Raw genomic sequence first — 16,969 nt, forward strand, 5'->3', positions numbered from 1 at the left:
GTCAGTGTACTTCTCCAATCACCATCGACCAGTGATGTTGGCTCATCGCAAGAAAGTAGCAGCAATGTCCCTGAATCAACACAGGTTGTTGTAACTCATCTGACAAGTGTTGAACAACCACAGCCGCAACAACAACACCATGTGCAAGTACACGCCCAAGTACATGTGGAAGGAGAGGCAGCAAAAGGAGATGCGCAAGCAAAGGTGCATGGACGTTCACAAGTGCCCACAATAGTTGTTCCTCCCGAAGTAGGGGCACATTTGGAAATCGACATTGAAGCTGAGGTATCATTGGAAGCCACTCCTCCTGATGATCATTCATTGTCTTCCACATCCCTAGCAAGGAAAAGATCAAGGGGGGTGTCTACATCTTCTTCAAGCCCACCTCGTTCTGGTGCAAGTGATCTGTCTTGGGAACCACAACTGCGGTCTGACAGTGAGGCAGAGGCACACCATGATCTGACACCGGTACCTCCTAAGCGTAAAAGGAAGGTCGTCCAAAAACTCAAACCTATGGAGTGTGATGAGGCTCAACAAGAAGTGACAGATACTGCTGGTGATGAAGCCTCTCACGATGACGACGAGCCAGTCATCACAAAGGTCACTGCAGCCCCACCGGGCATGCAGCAAAGAGACATTTTGACCCTATCCCGAGAAGCTGCTGAGCGTGATGATGATGTCGGCGAGGAGGCAATGGAAATGGAATCATTAGATTTGGAGTTAAGTAGTACACCAAAACCTACCGCTTCCATATTTCTTCGCAAGAAGGTACCCACCTCGTCCTCGACCTCAATTCGTGGTGGTGAAAGTGCAAAACGTACTGAAGTTCGGCAATCCACATCCTCCACTTCATCTGTCATTAGCAGCAGGACCACCACCACCAGTATCGCCGCCTCCTCCGGCGGCGGCCCCCGAAGACATTTCAAGTCTCCAGTTTGGGACTTCTTTAGTGTTTGCCCAAAAAAGGAAAACGTAGCCATTTGTAGCCTTTGTAAGCTTCGATTTAGTCGTGGTAAGCTTGGTTCTAACTATGGTACCGGAGGCCAGAGAGGTCATCTTGAGAGAAGGCACGCTGTCGAATGGTTTCCGCACCTAGAGGCGGTCAAGAAAGCCGGAATTGCACGTAATGAAAACGTTGATTTGTCATCTGCTGATGACGAGGAGGTAGAAGAAGACGATTCAAACACTTCACTTACACCCAGTTCCCATGTCAGCAGCACACCCCATGGGAGCCACACTAAGAGTGTGGGAGAGAGTGAGACATCAATGCGGAAAAGTTCATCAGCGAGCGTAACTGGGTCGAAGAGATCATCATCATCCCGTAAATCATTGGTCCAGGGCAACATTAAAAAGATGTTGTTTACAGAAGCGCAATATGAACGCAACCACCCAATGACCCGTCTGTATAACACTAAGCTGGCTAAAATGCTAGCTCTGGACCTTCTCCCTTTTTCTTTTGTCGAAGGGGTTGGTTTTCTAGAATTAGTGACAGCGCTCTGCCCTAAATGGAAGGTTCCTAGCCGGTTCTATTTTGCCCGAGTTGCGGTTCCAGCACTACATGAAGATGTTCTGAAGGCGATTGGGGCAGCTTTGCAGAAGAGTGCTGTTCACACTATACATCTGACAACAGACATGTGGACCAGTGGCGCAGGCGCTGATTACATGTGCATCACTGCACACTGGGTCTCTTTTTCAGGGGCTAAAGCAAAGCTAAACTCAGGTGTTGACACTAACATTGTTTTTAAAGGTGCTCGGAAACATGCAACACTAGCCATGTTTGGTTTGGAGAAACGTCACACAGCAGAAAACATTTTGGATGTCTTTAACACAAAGGTCCTTAACTGTCTGTCCCCACTAAAACGCAAGGTTGGTTATGTTTCCACGGACAATGGCTCCAATATAGTTAAGGCCATGAGGGACGGTTACTATTTCAGAGTGCCGTGTTTGGCGCACTGTATAAACCTGGTTGTCCAAAAATTCTTGGGTAATAAACGCAGTGCAGCGTACAGTGTATTGGAGAACTGCCGAAAAATTTGCAAGCATTTCAGGCATTCTTTTAAGGCCCGCAAGCAGCTGAGGAGCATGCTATATCAATGTCAAATGCCAGTGAAAGCACTCATCCAGGAGGTGGTAACACGTTGGAACTCAACCTTCTACATGCTTGAGCGTCTGTATGAGCAGTATACGCAACTCGATCAATATTTCTTGAAAGAGGGTATAGAGGAGCTGAGGATGGGTGGGCCGCAATGGAACATAGTTGAAAGCCTAACACGCATGCTTCGTCCTTTTGAGGTCTTCACGCGTGCAGTCAGCAAGGAGGACTCTAATTTGGGAAAAGCTATCCCATTGTTGTACATGCTGGAGGACCAACTGAAGGAGGTGTGTTCTGTGTTTCGAAAAGATGACAAAAAGAAAGACTCTTCTTTGCTTCTGGCTGAGCAATTATTAGAGCTCCTACAAGGTGATGAACGTCTTCAAAAGATCCACTCAGAACAGCATTACATTTGTGCTACTATTCTGGATCCACGCTACAAAAAGGCGCTGGCAGGCAGAGCATTCTTTCCTTTTGCTGATGAAGATGTTACAAAGTACAAACGTTGGCTAGCCTTGTCAGCCAAGAAGTTTGAAACAGAACGGCTGGAAATTGAAGGAAATGGCAGTACATCAGCAGGCCATCCCCAGTCAAAACAATCCACTTCTGCACCTGTGGCTGTGGCACAAGTGACCTCTCAGCCATTAAAGACACCGGCAACCGGATCATCTGCACGAAAGACAACAGAAACATTGGAGGCTGAAGAGGATTGGCTAGCTCTGCGTGGGTTTGGTTCTCAAAAGGTCAGAGGCACAGCAAGAGCTACGCAAAGTGGAGGAACCTTGGAGGAGGACCTTGAGTCGATGGTGAAGGACTATCTGAATGACTCCACAGAGGTCTATGTTAATTCTGACCCATTGGCGTATTGGCATGGGAAAAAAGAATTGTGGCCACAGCTCACCAACCTGGCTTTAAACTACTTGTCTTGCCCACTCGCAAGTGTGTCTTCTGAACGGGTTTTCAGTGCGGCTGGTGGGATTGTAACTCCCAAACGGAGCCGCCTCTCGCCCAAAAATGTGGAGAGGTTAACAATGATCAAGATGAATCAGCACCTCATACCACCAGATATAAGAGTACGAGAGAGCGTGCCGGATGAAGAGGAGGTGGCCAGCACCATAGATGAGGGAATTTCTACTCTGTCAGGTGGCACTGACCTCACCCTGGCTGAATTCGCAGAGTATGATGACGAAGCCTTATTCTTATTCCTGGACCGTGATACCGACTTCGAGCCCTGAAAATGAGACAACGAATCAATAACTTTCTTTTTCATCCTTATTCACTTTTATTCCTGTGTGTCTGTCTTTCTTTGTTGTGCACAGTTAATATAATTCAAACTTTAATCAGATAATCACAAAAACAAGCCCATCAGCAGAACTGTCTTCACTTGTTTGCTAATTTATTTGAAGGTGCCGCAGTCTGCATTCCTCAGGTTCACAAGTTCAGAAGAACATGCTCCTCTATCCTCCTCCTCCAGACTCCTATTTCCATCAAAGCAGAGGGCTGGTTTACGCCCAATGAAGAAAGACTCAGCACTTGTGGGGGTGTTGTTCTACCTCTTTGCAGGTGAGTTGACGGGTCTGGGGCCATTGCTGGGAAGCACTAAAAGTGGTTTGTGCCAAATCCGAGGCGGAAATTTTTTTGTGTTTTTGATGACTTGCTTGCCTTTGATGTGCTCTTAGGGGGGGTTCCGTCTGTTTGTGGGTGAGTTTCGTGGTCTGAGAGCATTGCTGGGACACTCTAATCTTGATTGCATTTGCTTTTCAGGAAATCCGTCGTGCCAACCCCGACTTATGGCCTAGCTACGCAGCGCGTTTGGACCGAAGGCCCAGAAATATTGCAAGTATGAGATTTTGCTTTTGGCCTGTTTGGGGGTGTTATGCTTCTTGGCGGGTGGGTTGCCGGGTCTTGGGGCATTCCTGGGAAGGTCTAATACCGGGTAGAAGTGGTTGGGACAAAATCCAGGCCGATTTTTTTTTGGGCTATTTCTGACATTTTGCTCTATGTAGCGTTTTCGGGGGCCTGTTTGGGGGGCTTCCTGGTGTTTGCGGGTGAGTTTCGTGGTCTGGGAGCACTGCTGGGACACTCTAATCTTGATTGCATTTGCTTTTCAGGAAATCCGTCGTGCCAACCCCGACTTATGGCCTAGCTACGCAGCGCGTTTGGACCGAAGGCCCAGAAATATTGCAAGTATGAGATTTTGCTTTTGGCCTGTTTGGGGGTGTTACGCTTCTTGGCGGGTGGGTTGCCGGGTCTTGGGGCATTCCTGGGAAGGTCTAATACCGGGTAGAAGTGGTTGGGACAAAATCCAGGCCGATTTTTTTTTGGGCTATTTCTGACATTTTGCTCTATGTAGCGTTTTCGGGGGCCTGTTTGGGGGGCTTCCTGGTGTTTGCGGGTGAGTTTCGTGGTCTGGGAGCACTGCTGGGACACTCTAATCTTGATTGCATTTGCTTTTCAGGAAATCCGTCGTGCCAACCCCGACTTATGGCCTAGCTACGCAGCGCGTTTGGACCGAAGGCCCAGAAATATTGCAAGTATGAGATTTTGCTTTTGGCCTGTTTGGGGGTGTTATGCTTCTTGGCGGGTGGGTTGCCGGGTCTTGGGGCATTCCTGGGAAGGTCTAATACCGGGTAGAAGTGGTTGGGACAAAATCCAGGCCGATTTTTTTTTGGGCTATTTCTGACATTTTGCTCTATGTAGCGTTTTCGGGGGCCTGTTTGGGGGGCTTCCTGGTGTTTGTGGGTGAGTTTCGTGGTCTGGGAGCACTGCTGGGACACTCTAATCTTGATTGCATTTGCTTTTCAGGAAATCCGTCGTGCCAACCACGACTTATGGCCTAGCTACGCAGCACGTTTGGACCGAAGGCCCAGAAATATTGCAAGTATGAGATTTTGCTTTTGGCCTGTTTGGGGGTGTTATGCTTCTTGGCGGGTGGGTTGCCGGGTCTTGGGGCATTCCTGGGAAGGTCTAATACCGGGTAGAAGTGGTTGGGACAAAATCCAGGCCGATTTTTTTTGGGGCTATTTCTGACATTTTGCTCTATGTAGCGTTTTCGGGGGCCTGTTTGGGGGGCTTCCTGGTGTTTGTGGGTGAGTTTCGTGGTCTGGGAGCACTGCTGGGACACTCTAATCTTGATTGCATTTGCTTTTCAGGAAATCCGTCGTGCCAACCCCGACTTATGGCCTAGCTACGCAGCGCGTTTGGACCGAAGGCCCAGAAATATTGCAAGTATGAGATTTTGCTTTTGGCCTGTTTGGGGGTGTTATGCTTCTTGGCGGGTGGGTTGCCGGGTCTTGGGGCATTCCTGGGAAGGTCTAATACCGGGTAGAAGTGGTTGGGACAAAATCCAGGCCGATTTTTTTTTGGGCTATTTCTGACATTTTGCTCTATGTAGCGTTTTCGGGGGCCTGTTTGGGGGGCTTCCTGGTGTTTGTGGGTGAGTTTCGTGGTGTGGGAGCACTGCTGGCTATATATACTTTACTTTGCAAGAGGTTTGAAGCAAATCCATGGTGGCTGAGGGGACTTAGGGCCTAGCTGCAGAGCGCGCGCGGAGTGATTTGGGAAATTTGTGAAAAAGTGACTAAGTCCCCATTTTTGTACTTTTGCTCTTTGGCTGTTTGGGGGTCTTCTACTCGTTTTCTCCTGGGTTGACGGCTCTGGGGCCATTGCTGGGAAGCTCTAATACCGGATAAAAGTGTTTTGGACCAAATCCCAGGCGGAATTTTTTTTGTGTTTTTGATGACTTGCTTGCCTTTGAGGTGCTCTTAGGGGGGGTTCCGTCTGTTTGCGGGTGAGTTTCGTGGTCTGGGAGCACTGCTGGGACACTCTAATCTTGATTGCATTTGCTTTTCAGGAAATCCGTCGTGCCAACCCCGACTTATGGCCTAGCTACGCAGCGCGTTTGGACCGAAGGCCCAGAAATATTGCAAGTATGAGATTTTGCTTTTGGCCTGTTTGGGGGTGTTACGCTTCTTGGCGGGTGGGTTGCCGGGTCTTGGGGCATTCCTGGGAAGGTCTAATACCGGGTAGAAGTGGTTGGGACAAAATCCGCGCGGAAAAGGCTTTAGTTTTGGCACTTTTTGTAACTTAGGGTTCGTTAGGGTTAGCCCTAGCAGCAGGATTGCATGTGTTTCGGGGTGTTCTAGATTTTTCAAACTGAGTTCTGGGGTCTTAGAGCACTCGTGAGAATGTGTAATTTTGGTTGCAAGTCATTTGAAGAAAATCCATGGTGGGAAAGGGGGGATTTGGCATAGTTAAAGAAAGCCTTTGCCACTATTCTTAACTTAGGGTTCGTTAGGGTTAGCAGTATTTCTATTGCATGTGTTTGAGTGGGGGGGATTTCGAGTCTTGGAGCGATGCTGGCTATGGCTACTTTTGCTTGGTTGCTTGCAAGTGGTTTGAATGCAATCCACGGTGGGTAATGGGTAATTAGGGTACTTCGGCCTACTTTTACTTTCAAAGTAAGTTTTGTCACCAGTTTTCTGCTAGGCCTCGTTTTTTGAGATTTGATTGGGGGTCTTCTACATTTTTGCGACTGGCTTTAGTAAGGGTCTGGGTGGGAGCACTGCTAGGAAGATCTAATTTTGTTCTAAAACACAGTTTACAGCCTACATACCTTATATTTATTTATCAGTGGTGTTGTAATATTATATCACTTCCTGTTTTTCGTTGAATAATTACAGGCCGGGTTTCAGTCTCTGCAATGGGGAAAAAAGGATGGAGTCAGGCTTCACAGTAGCGAGCCACAATTCAGCATCAGGCAGGCAGTGGACAGGGTGTCTTCTGGTGACCAACATCGATGGACGAAGCGTCGGCTGCAATGGAGGAGTGCCGCTAATAGGAGGATTTTTTTTCTGCGGGCAACTTACTTACCACTTCCAACAGGACCACTACAACCACATAGATACAGTATCCCTTGCCTTTTTCTCTGACTGTGACTGCATTTCTTGGCTCTCTCTCTGCTTCTACATTGATCCCTTAACACATCACTTAGTCCACTCCACTATCACATCTGCACCACACATAGTCATTTGTAAGTGCTCCTACGTAATTCGCAAGTCGCAGCACGCCCCAGGCCGTAGAGGACTGGGATGGCCCCAATGATGAAGCATGTCACCAAGGGGCAACCCTGGTGAGTGAGGGGACACCTAGAAAAAAAGCAATTTCTCCTTTTCTATCTACTATACCTTCTGTCAGGTTACGCAGCCCCTAAGCGCCTACCGTACTATGAAACTACATTTCCCATGAGTAGGCGGGAGACTTGCAGACTATTTAGTGAGACTATATGAGAGTACCCTTGTATGTTAGGACAGCACTTCACTGATGCCTGTCTTGTCTTCTGTTACAGGTATCCTTTCCCTGCTGACCCTACCTTTACCCATCCCACATTTTTTATTTTAGTTTGTTATTTTTCTCCCCCGCCTAATGCCTCGAACACCCTGTGTTTACACTTCTGGGTGTTGGTGACATTTGGAGGTGGAACCATATTTGCATCGACTGGATCACGGGGAGTAAACCTGACACCTTCCAGACCAACCCCATTGAGTGTTGTTGTGAATGGATTTATAGTGACCAGCAAGGCTCTCAGGTATCTGGCTACAGAGACCTTATGTTGAATATAGTTATCAATATTTCCACCCACGCCCTGTACTGTCGCATTCTTTCTTCCACAGTTGTCGAAAGTACTAATTACTTTTAACTGACATGCATGCAGTTACAGTAGTGTATGCACTTTCAAAGATTGATGGATAGGTTTGTACCCAAAGATTTGTTTATGTTCACAATTGTTCGTCCATGCTGTGCTACTTTTTCTTGTCTCCCAAAACCTTTCCCAAAAACCCCCGTACCCATCCATTTTTCAAACCCTAACCCTCTTCCCCCGGGCTGTGTGGTTTTTATTGATGTGTGACTAAATTACAGCAATAAATCCACACACTTGCTGGGGAGGATAAGGTGATAGCAACAGGCTGGTGAAGAAATCCCAGGATATATTCTTACTCTGCTTGACAAAGACCCATGGCTAATGTCAAAGAACTTCAACCGAATTAGTTATACTTTAACATTTGTTAGGCTACAACGTGGCACTGTTCTAGTGTACTTCTGTCACCTGCTATATTCTGTATTGTACCTTTGTATTGCTCAGGAGGACAAACCAGATTTCATTTTCTTTTTTTCATAGGCAAGCAACTGCCACTGTGTCACACCACTAGTACCACCGCTATGAGGAAATTTTATCCGCCCAGGATTGCCAACCTTATTTGCTGTTTCCCGTGGAGCCAGCCCTGGGCCTAGCCCTACTTGCAAACAGAAATTACAGGTAAGATAGGCGTTTGGTTGGAGGTAGTATAATGGAGTATTAGGAGAGACGAGAGATTTGATTGACGGTAGTACTACTAAAGTCCTAGGACTATTCAGGAAAACAAACTTACTGTTATGTTAAACCCCCACCCACCAGACTCAAAAGCAGTAAAAAACAGGTATGGTCAGATAAAGTTTCAAAAAGTATATTTTTATAGCCCTAACAAAAGAATCTCCCGCAAGACCCTCCCTAACCCCAACGATTGTCCTTCAAAAGTCCCCAAAAATCCCAACTCCCAATTCCCACCCCCCAAAAGTCTCTAAAAAAGGGGCAAGGGACACTATGGCAGGGTGCTGTTGGAATTAGCAGCCAGGGCATCATGCTCCTTGCGGAGGGTGGCAAGTTCGAAGCGGAGGCCCTCCACCACGTTCTTATAATTATGGACCTCCTGCTCCAGGTAGGACAGTCTGAGGGATAAGCGGCGCCGGTGTGCCTTGCAAATCCTGTGAGGGGCAGCTGCTTTCTTTGCTGCTGGGCGGTGGCGTTTGGCTTTGGTAGCCCGGCTCCGTACCGCTGGAGCACTGCGCTGGCTGGCAGCCCGCACGGAGGAGGAGGCAGCTGTCCCAGTGGACGTTGTTGTTGTTCCAGACTGCGTCTCCTCCTCCTCCAGGGACACCAGCCGCCGATATTCAGCAACAGTGGCATCCAGCCTCCGTTGCCGGGCCATTCGAGCCTGCTCCTTCCTCCTTGATGGTGTCTTGGATTTGGAAGGAGCAACTACATGAAAAAAGAAAGACATAGTCTGTAACCAATGCTCCTTAAGATTAACACAAAATGATTGAGCAGAAAGTTGTCACAGTACAAGTAGCAAATTGAAAGCACAGTGCATAACTATTGAGGACAGTATCTATGTAACCTCCGACTTCTTCATCCTTGCTCTAACATTAGTGGGAGTTTAAGGAACAAATTCTACGAGCACTATGGACTTCTATTACAGTCGACTATGACAGTACACCACTCTTATTCTTCTTCTTCTCTCTTGTTTAGGAAAATTGGTACGTTATCTTATGCAAGCCGGCATAATGCCAGCGCAGTGAACTTGCACCCGAGAAAAACAGACGCACACCATGGTGAGTGAGACAGACTTGCGTTACTGTACCGGTCCAGTACATGCAGGTGGTGAAGCTCTTACTTTTCTATTACGGGTGGCACTGAGAATACTCTGTTAAAAGGGCTACTGCTTAATTAATTTAGCTTTCACCCTACAGTGCAAATGAGTATTAGAAAAGGAAAATGAAGAAGCTAAATTATCTGATTATCTATCACTTCACATGGGATGTATTTGATGACATATGGGATGACTTTAGGTGCTTTGCTTATTATTGAGTGAACAGTGATACCCCCACACATGAATGACGTACTACTACTAAACTAAAGTTATTAAGGGAGGTAGGGAGTGCCCACCATAATAACTGGATATATGCTGTGCTTGCAGTTGCAATACAAACTACTGCTACTATTCATGGTAGTCTTTGGACAACGTTACAACTTCTTTTCCTTGCCTTTCCTACACTGGAACGGACGTGCGGGACGGGTGCGGTGTTACATGCTCTTCAAAGTAACACTTAGTTCATCCAGTGACCGTCTACTCTCTCTAGATTCACATATGCTATCTAAGAGTCAGATAGTACCATGAATGATCCAGGCATCCATCCATTCAAAGTATATTGCACACATACAGTTTCTGTCTCACCCACCCAGGCTGTTCTCCTTCCACCCATCCTTGCTTCATCATTCACCCAGCCATGCACCATACCATTTTCTTACCTTCCCAGCCACCTCGGGGACCAAGCAAACACATATCATTCTTCTTTGCCAGTCATCATTACATTTCTCGTGCTTCCACACTTACTTACACCCTTCTTTCGCTTTTCGTTCATCCCATCCATCAAGTTCACCTCAGATCTGATTGGGATTCTTCTCGCCAAAAACTTCACAGCTAAGTCGAAGTACATTTAGAGGAGGCTACTACCTGCTTTTTTTATAATACACCCGTGCAGAAAGCACACTCTGCAGTCTTCAATCTCAATGACTAAGGAATGTATAGCTTACCTCTGCCCGCCACCACCGTGTGAACCCTCACAGGCATGTCCTTTTCCGGCACTTGCACCGCCTCCTCCCCAGAGTTGTCCTCCTCGTCCAATGCCACCACCTCCGCGCTGGCCCCGTCTCCAGATGTTCCACCTACAAAGTACATTTAATAATGTTAGAATACACCACTCACTACTATATAATATTTGGTCTAGGAGGAAGAAAGAAATGTGAAAAAAAGTGTACAATTTAATAATTTTTGACTGTGTACTCTAGAGTAAAAATGTCCCTTTTTCCAGGGAAGGCTGTTGTCTTGCTGCACTTTTTGGCACAACTGATGAATGTTTGCTTTTTACTTTTTAACACGCACCACTTTTTCTCCTAACAGACAGAACCTTGACTTCTAAGAACACGAGCAGGATCAAGTTCAAACCAGGTGAGAGCTCGGCTCGACCACAAGAAATGTGTCCAATTAATCGTCAGCACTAAGCACTTTTCCATTTTCAGTTACACGTTCACTTTTATGACAAACTTGAATTTAATAAATGTGTTTACTTTTAATAAAGCTTTTAAACTTAAATAGACTCTGTGGTTTTTGGTCCTCCAGACTAGAGTGGATGAGCTAAAGGTTTTCGAATTTTTGCAAGCATGAGTCCGTGCCTCTGCCATCGGTGACTTTGGGAGCTAAATGACTCTGCCACACTATCTAGTCAGTAAGGAGATTGGGGGTTCAACTACAAAGTCTGTTATCACTGAGGTATGTGGAAAGTCTAACAGTTACAGCACCTATTATAATTGATAAGCTAAGCGATGCATTATTTAGTGTCCATAGTTCTGTTTGTGCAGATTTGTCCCTGCAACAGTAGTAGAATGGATTGTCCTATCCAAACCAAAAGTAAAGTAGTATCTTATTATTTCTTGGTGGTGGTCATTCACCTTTTTATTGTTGGCAATGGTCAAAGCATAAACATTTAGAATACTTGAAAAGACATTATGGACAATCCCAGAGGACTACACTCAGTGCATAGAGCTATTGCTGACTAGAATGGGAGTCCAATGGAAATGCCAAATGTGCAATCTTAGTTAGCTACACAGACAGACTAATAAGAATAATCTAGTAATACCACACGGAGTCATAGGGATAAGAATTTAGATCCTGTCTACAAGAAGATCAAAGACGATTTAGAAAAAATCGAATGAGGAACGCTAGGAAAAAATAAGTACTCTATATTAAAATTAAAACTTACTGGGGCCAGCAAAGGAGCCCTCGACTGCCCGGTCCTGGCCTGCATCGACAACAGCACCCTCCTCCTCCTCCTCCTGTGTCCTCCTCTTGCCCCTGGGGGAAGCTGATGTACAACATGAAAGAAAGAAAAACAGAAAACATGGATGATATTTATTTCTCAACCAAATCAAACATTTAAAAAAGAACTAACAAAGTAACAAAATATTTTTGCGAAATAGCAAATAGGGAACGACTCCACGGGATATATTATTGACCAATCTCATGTGGTCGACTACGTCATTACTTTAGTATTGCTTGATTTGCGGACCGTCGAATTGGAAACTACCCTATGTAACTCACTAAACAAAGTACTAAAAAGGTTTGCCTAGGATTGGCAGGCAGCAGTCCGCAGCACGCAAAGTGACAGCCAAAGTCCATCGTGATTGAAGATCAGCGACAACACTAAAGTTTCCTACTACATTCACCAGTCATTAAAATACTCAAACTATTAATCCACCACCACTATTTCTTCTTATCGCCATGTGTACAAAGGAAGGACTGGACTTGAGTCTGTAGGGGCTGATTTATAAGGCCCTTGCGGCTCTTTTGCTCCATTGTTGCGTGACTTTTGTGACGCAGCGACAGCACAAAAGAGGCGCAATGGTGCGGCGTATATTAACAACGTGACGCATCTGGGAGATGCATCACGTTGTAAAGCCCTGCGCCAATAGGGGTGTTCCGGCGCAAGGGAGGGCGTTCCTGCGCAGGAACGCATCCTAAAAGTGGCTGAGGGAAATCTACAAGATTTCAATCAGTCACTTTGAGGACAATGATGCGTGACTCAAACCCTGCGTCTGCTTGAAGCAGACGTACGGCTTGACGCAGCATTGGGGAGATAGGGCACCCCAGAGAATTGATGGAGCTGCACCATCGTTGCGACGCAACTCCAGCAATGCGCCACCTTTACGGCACAGATGCGTATTGCGTAACGCTTTGGTGACGTTTTGGGCCCATGGCGCGCCGCATTGTAATACGGCGCACCATGGGTGATGGTGGCGTGACGCACAATTACTGGTGCATCCCTGCAACTTTGCAGGGATGCGCCGGTAATTAAAAATCTGAATCTTAGTGTGTAGCATTGCGCAGTTCTTTCAACTACACTCATACATAATTTCACAGGCCAATGAAATGAACACAAAATCTAAAACAAATAAGCATAGTAGCAACACTACTGAGAAGGAGAGCAGTGTACCTGAAATGCACAGAAGATTTTGAAATAAAATGTACCTACAATGTAATGAGCAGCATTATTGCTCTTGGTAAAAAACAAAAATTTGCAATATAATAACACAGCAGGAGAAAACATAGTAGTAAAGACATAGCTACTACTACTCACCAAGCCCGGGGATCTCAAGGCCAAGGAGGTCGAGCAGATCTCGCTCACGGGTCAGGACATCCGTCCAGCGGTGGGTGGCCTGGTTGTAGGTGCGCCAGACCCGAGAGTGGTGGTAAATGGCCTGGCACACCTTCTCCCACCGCTTCCGGCGCTCCCGGGCCCCGTACCCGGCACTGATCTTGCCGCCTCCCATGATGGTCCTGGGGAGGCGGCGCTGAACATAAAAAATGAGTTGCGCCACCTCCTCCGGGGTAAAGATCTCCCGTGGCATCACTAGCTCCCCCCTCAAACGCCCGCACGGGAGCCGGACACGGGGTGCGGGACCCTTCCCCTTCTCGGGATGCTTCCCGGCTCCCTTCACCATGGTCTGGGCGGAAAGGAATAAAGAAAATAGAATAGGGAAGAGAAGAAAAGAAAAGAGTTTACAAAAGTAGTTTAAAATGAACCAAAAGTAGCAGTAAACACAAAAATATAGGGCTAGAAAAATAGAGGGATAGATAATAAGTAAAATAGATAAAAAAAAACTTCAAACAAGCAAAGGATGGCAGAGATTGACAGAGGATACAAAGACCATGCCCAGAACCATAGCAATGAATGAGAAACAAGATGGCCGCGCCCGTTCACGACCGCGCGGGTAAGTTCGCGCGAGATTTTCCTTGCGAACACGCGCGAGACTGTACTGGCAAACCGCGGACTTTGCGAGATTACACTTCGCGCCCGGAAACGGAAATACGTCAGGCAAACAAGATGGCTGCGCCCTTGAACGACCGCGAGGGTAACTTCGCGTCTTGCGCTACGAGCGGCTCGCAAAAACGCACAAAACCTTGCCAACTAACACGCCGCAAAAAAAACAAATTGCATATTCGCACGAATTTGCGGCTTCCGAATCCGATCTTGCGCGTGTTCGCACCCCGCGAACCCCGCGAAATTGCAGAAAAACGAGTTTTTCAAAAGTGAAAGCACTCGGCAGGGGCAAGAGTTCAAACTCATCATTAGTAACAATTCCCGGTAGTGCTTCCTGACTGGGGCCCCTCCAGAATTCAGTTGCTAGTTGCAACAATTGTATGACCCTGCTCTGACCCTCACAGCAGGCTCATACAATAGCTACAAGTAGGCCACAAAGAAGGTCCTGGGGAAAAAAAATGCACTGCAACAGAAAGCAAAATTACAGATAAGGAAGCAGGTGCCAGACTGGAATTTTAAAACAGTGACACATTAATAAACTAACCCCAAATTAATTCATCTGAGTTGAAGCAGGGATGGTGTGCTTGCTTTTCCCCCCCATAATCTACAGTAATGATGAACCAGAGGGTGGCATTGATGTAACAGAGGGTTGCAGTGGTGAAACAGAGGGTGCTGGGAACCTGTGATGATGAACCAGACGTAGAAACAACATAATTCGCGACCGTTGCGCGACGAAATGTAAGTTCGCAATTGCGAACTGGTACGAAACCCTCGCGAACTGGCAGAAATCCTTGCGAACACAAAAAAAAAAAAAATCCGCAAATTCGCAAGAATTCGCGGATTTTGCGGATTGCGAGTTCGCAAATCCGCAAATTCGCGAACGCGAGATCCGCAAAATTCGCTCATGCTTACTACGGATACTTTTGCTTGCTTGCAAGTGGTTTGAATACAATCCACAGTGGGTAAGGGGGTATTTGGGCCTACCTTTACTTTCAAAGTACATTTTGTCACCAGTTTTCTGCTAGGCCTCGTTTTTTGAGATCTGATTGGGGGTCTTCTACATTTTTGCGACTGGCTTTAGTAAGGGTCTGGGTGGGAGCACTGCTGGGAAGGTCTAATTTTGTTCTAAAACACAGTTTACAGTACACCTAGCTTGAGGGGAAAGATCCGCTAAATTAATTTGCCCATACTTATTTATCCTTCAAAAGGTGACTCAGACAGAGTACGCACTTTCAAAAATATTGTACTGTCTATTAGGAAAATCAAAGTGTGACTTTTTGCATTACACAGCTTACATACCTTATATTTATTTATCAGTGCTGTTTTTCGTTCAATAATTACAGGCCGGGTTTCAGTCTGTGCAATGGGGAAAAAAGGATGGAGTCAGGCTTCACATTAGCGAGCCGCAATTCAGCAGCCTCCAGGCAGGCAGTGGACAGGGTGTCTTCTGGTCACCAACATTGATGGACGAAGCGTCAGCTGGAATGGAGGAGTGCCGCTAATAAGAGGAATTGTTTGCTGCGTGCAATTTACTTACCAAATTCAACAGGACAACTACAACAACATACAGATACAGTATCCATTATTTTCTTCTATGAGTGTGACTGCATTTCTTGAATCTCTCTCTGCTTCTAAATTGATCCCTACAGCCATTCTATAGGTTTTACTTCGGCTATTTTTTTAAACCTAATTTAATGTAGACCTGTACTGTCGCATTCTGTCATTCACGGTTGTCGAAAGTACTACTTACTTTTCAGTAACAATGCATTCAGTAGTGCATGCACTTCCTTTATGTCACGTAAAAGATTTATGGTTAGCTTTGTACCCAAAAATGTCTTTATGTTCAATTATTGTTTGTCCATGCTGTGCTTTTTTTTCTCAACAAAACCTACCCAAAAAGAAACCCCCATTCCCATCCATTTTACAAACGCTAACCCTCTTCCCCCGGGCTGTGTGGTTTTGCTTGATGTGTGACTAAATGACATCAATAATTCCACACACTTGCTGGGGAGGATAAGGTCATAGCAACAGGCTGGTGAAGGAATCCGAGGATATATTCTAGACTTACTCAGCTTCAGTACTATTTCTTGTAGTAGTAGCCAATGTCAAAAATCCAACACAAGTTATACTATCAATACTTTACCATTTGTTAGGCTACATTGTGGCACTGTTCTAGTGTACTGTCACCTGCTATATTCTCTATCGTACCGTTGTAATGCTACAGTAAAGACAAACCAGGTTTCATTTTCTTTTTTTCCTTAGGCATGCAACTGCCACTGTGTCACACCACTAGTACCACCGCAATGAGGAGGAAATTTCATCCGCCCTGGATTGCCAACCTTAATCGCCATTTCCCATGGAGCCAGCCCTGGGCCTAGCCCTACTTTCAAACACAAATTACAGGTAAAATAAGCGTTTGGTTGGAGGTAGTATAATGGAGTATTAGGAGAGACGAGAGATTGACGGTAGTACTACTAAAGTCCTAGGACTATTCAGGAAAAAAAACTTCCTGTTAAACCCCCACCCACCAGACTCAAAAGCAGTAAAAAACAGGTATGGTCAGATAAAGTTTCAAAAAGTATATTTTTATAGCCCTAACAAAATAATCTCCCGCAAGACCCTCCCTAACCCCAACGATTGTCCTTCAAAAGTCCCAAAAAAAAACAACTCCCAATTCCCACCACCCCCCCCCAAAAGTCTCTAAAAAAGGGGCAAGGGACACTTCGGCAGGGTGCTGTTGACTTTAGCGGCCAGGGCATCATGCTCCTTGCGGAGGGTGGCATGGTCGAAGCGGAGGCCCTCCTCCAAGTTCTTATAGCTTAGAACCTCCTGCTCCGGGTAGGACACTATGAGGCATAAGCGGCGCTGGCGTGCCTTGCAAATCCTGTGGGGGGCAGCTGCTGTCTTTGCTGCTCGGCGGTGGCGTTTGGCTTTGGTAGCCCGGCTCCGTACCGCTGGAGCACTGCGCTGGCTGGCAGCCCGTGGGGGCACGGAGCAGGATGCAGCTGTCCCAGTGGATGTTGTTGTTGTTCCTGTAGACTGCGTCTCCTCCTCCTCCAGGGCCACCAGCCGCCGATATTCGGCGACAGTGGCATCCAGCCTCCGTTGCCGGGCCATTCGAGCCAGCTTCCTCCCCCTTGATGGTGTCTTTGATTTGGAAGGAGCAACTATATGAAGAAAGAA

Source organism: Lissotriton vulgaris, chromosome 2_1 (assembly GCF_964263255.1).
Source record: "Lissotriton vulgaris chromosome 2_1, aLisVul1.2, whole genome shotgun sequence".
Lineage (NCBI taxonomy): Eukaryota > Metazoa > Chordata > Amphibia > Caudata > Salamandridae > Lissotriton > Lissotriton vulgaris.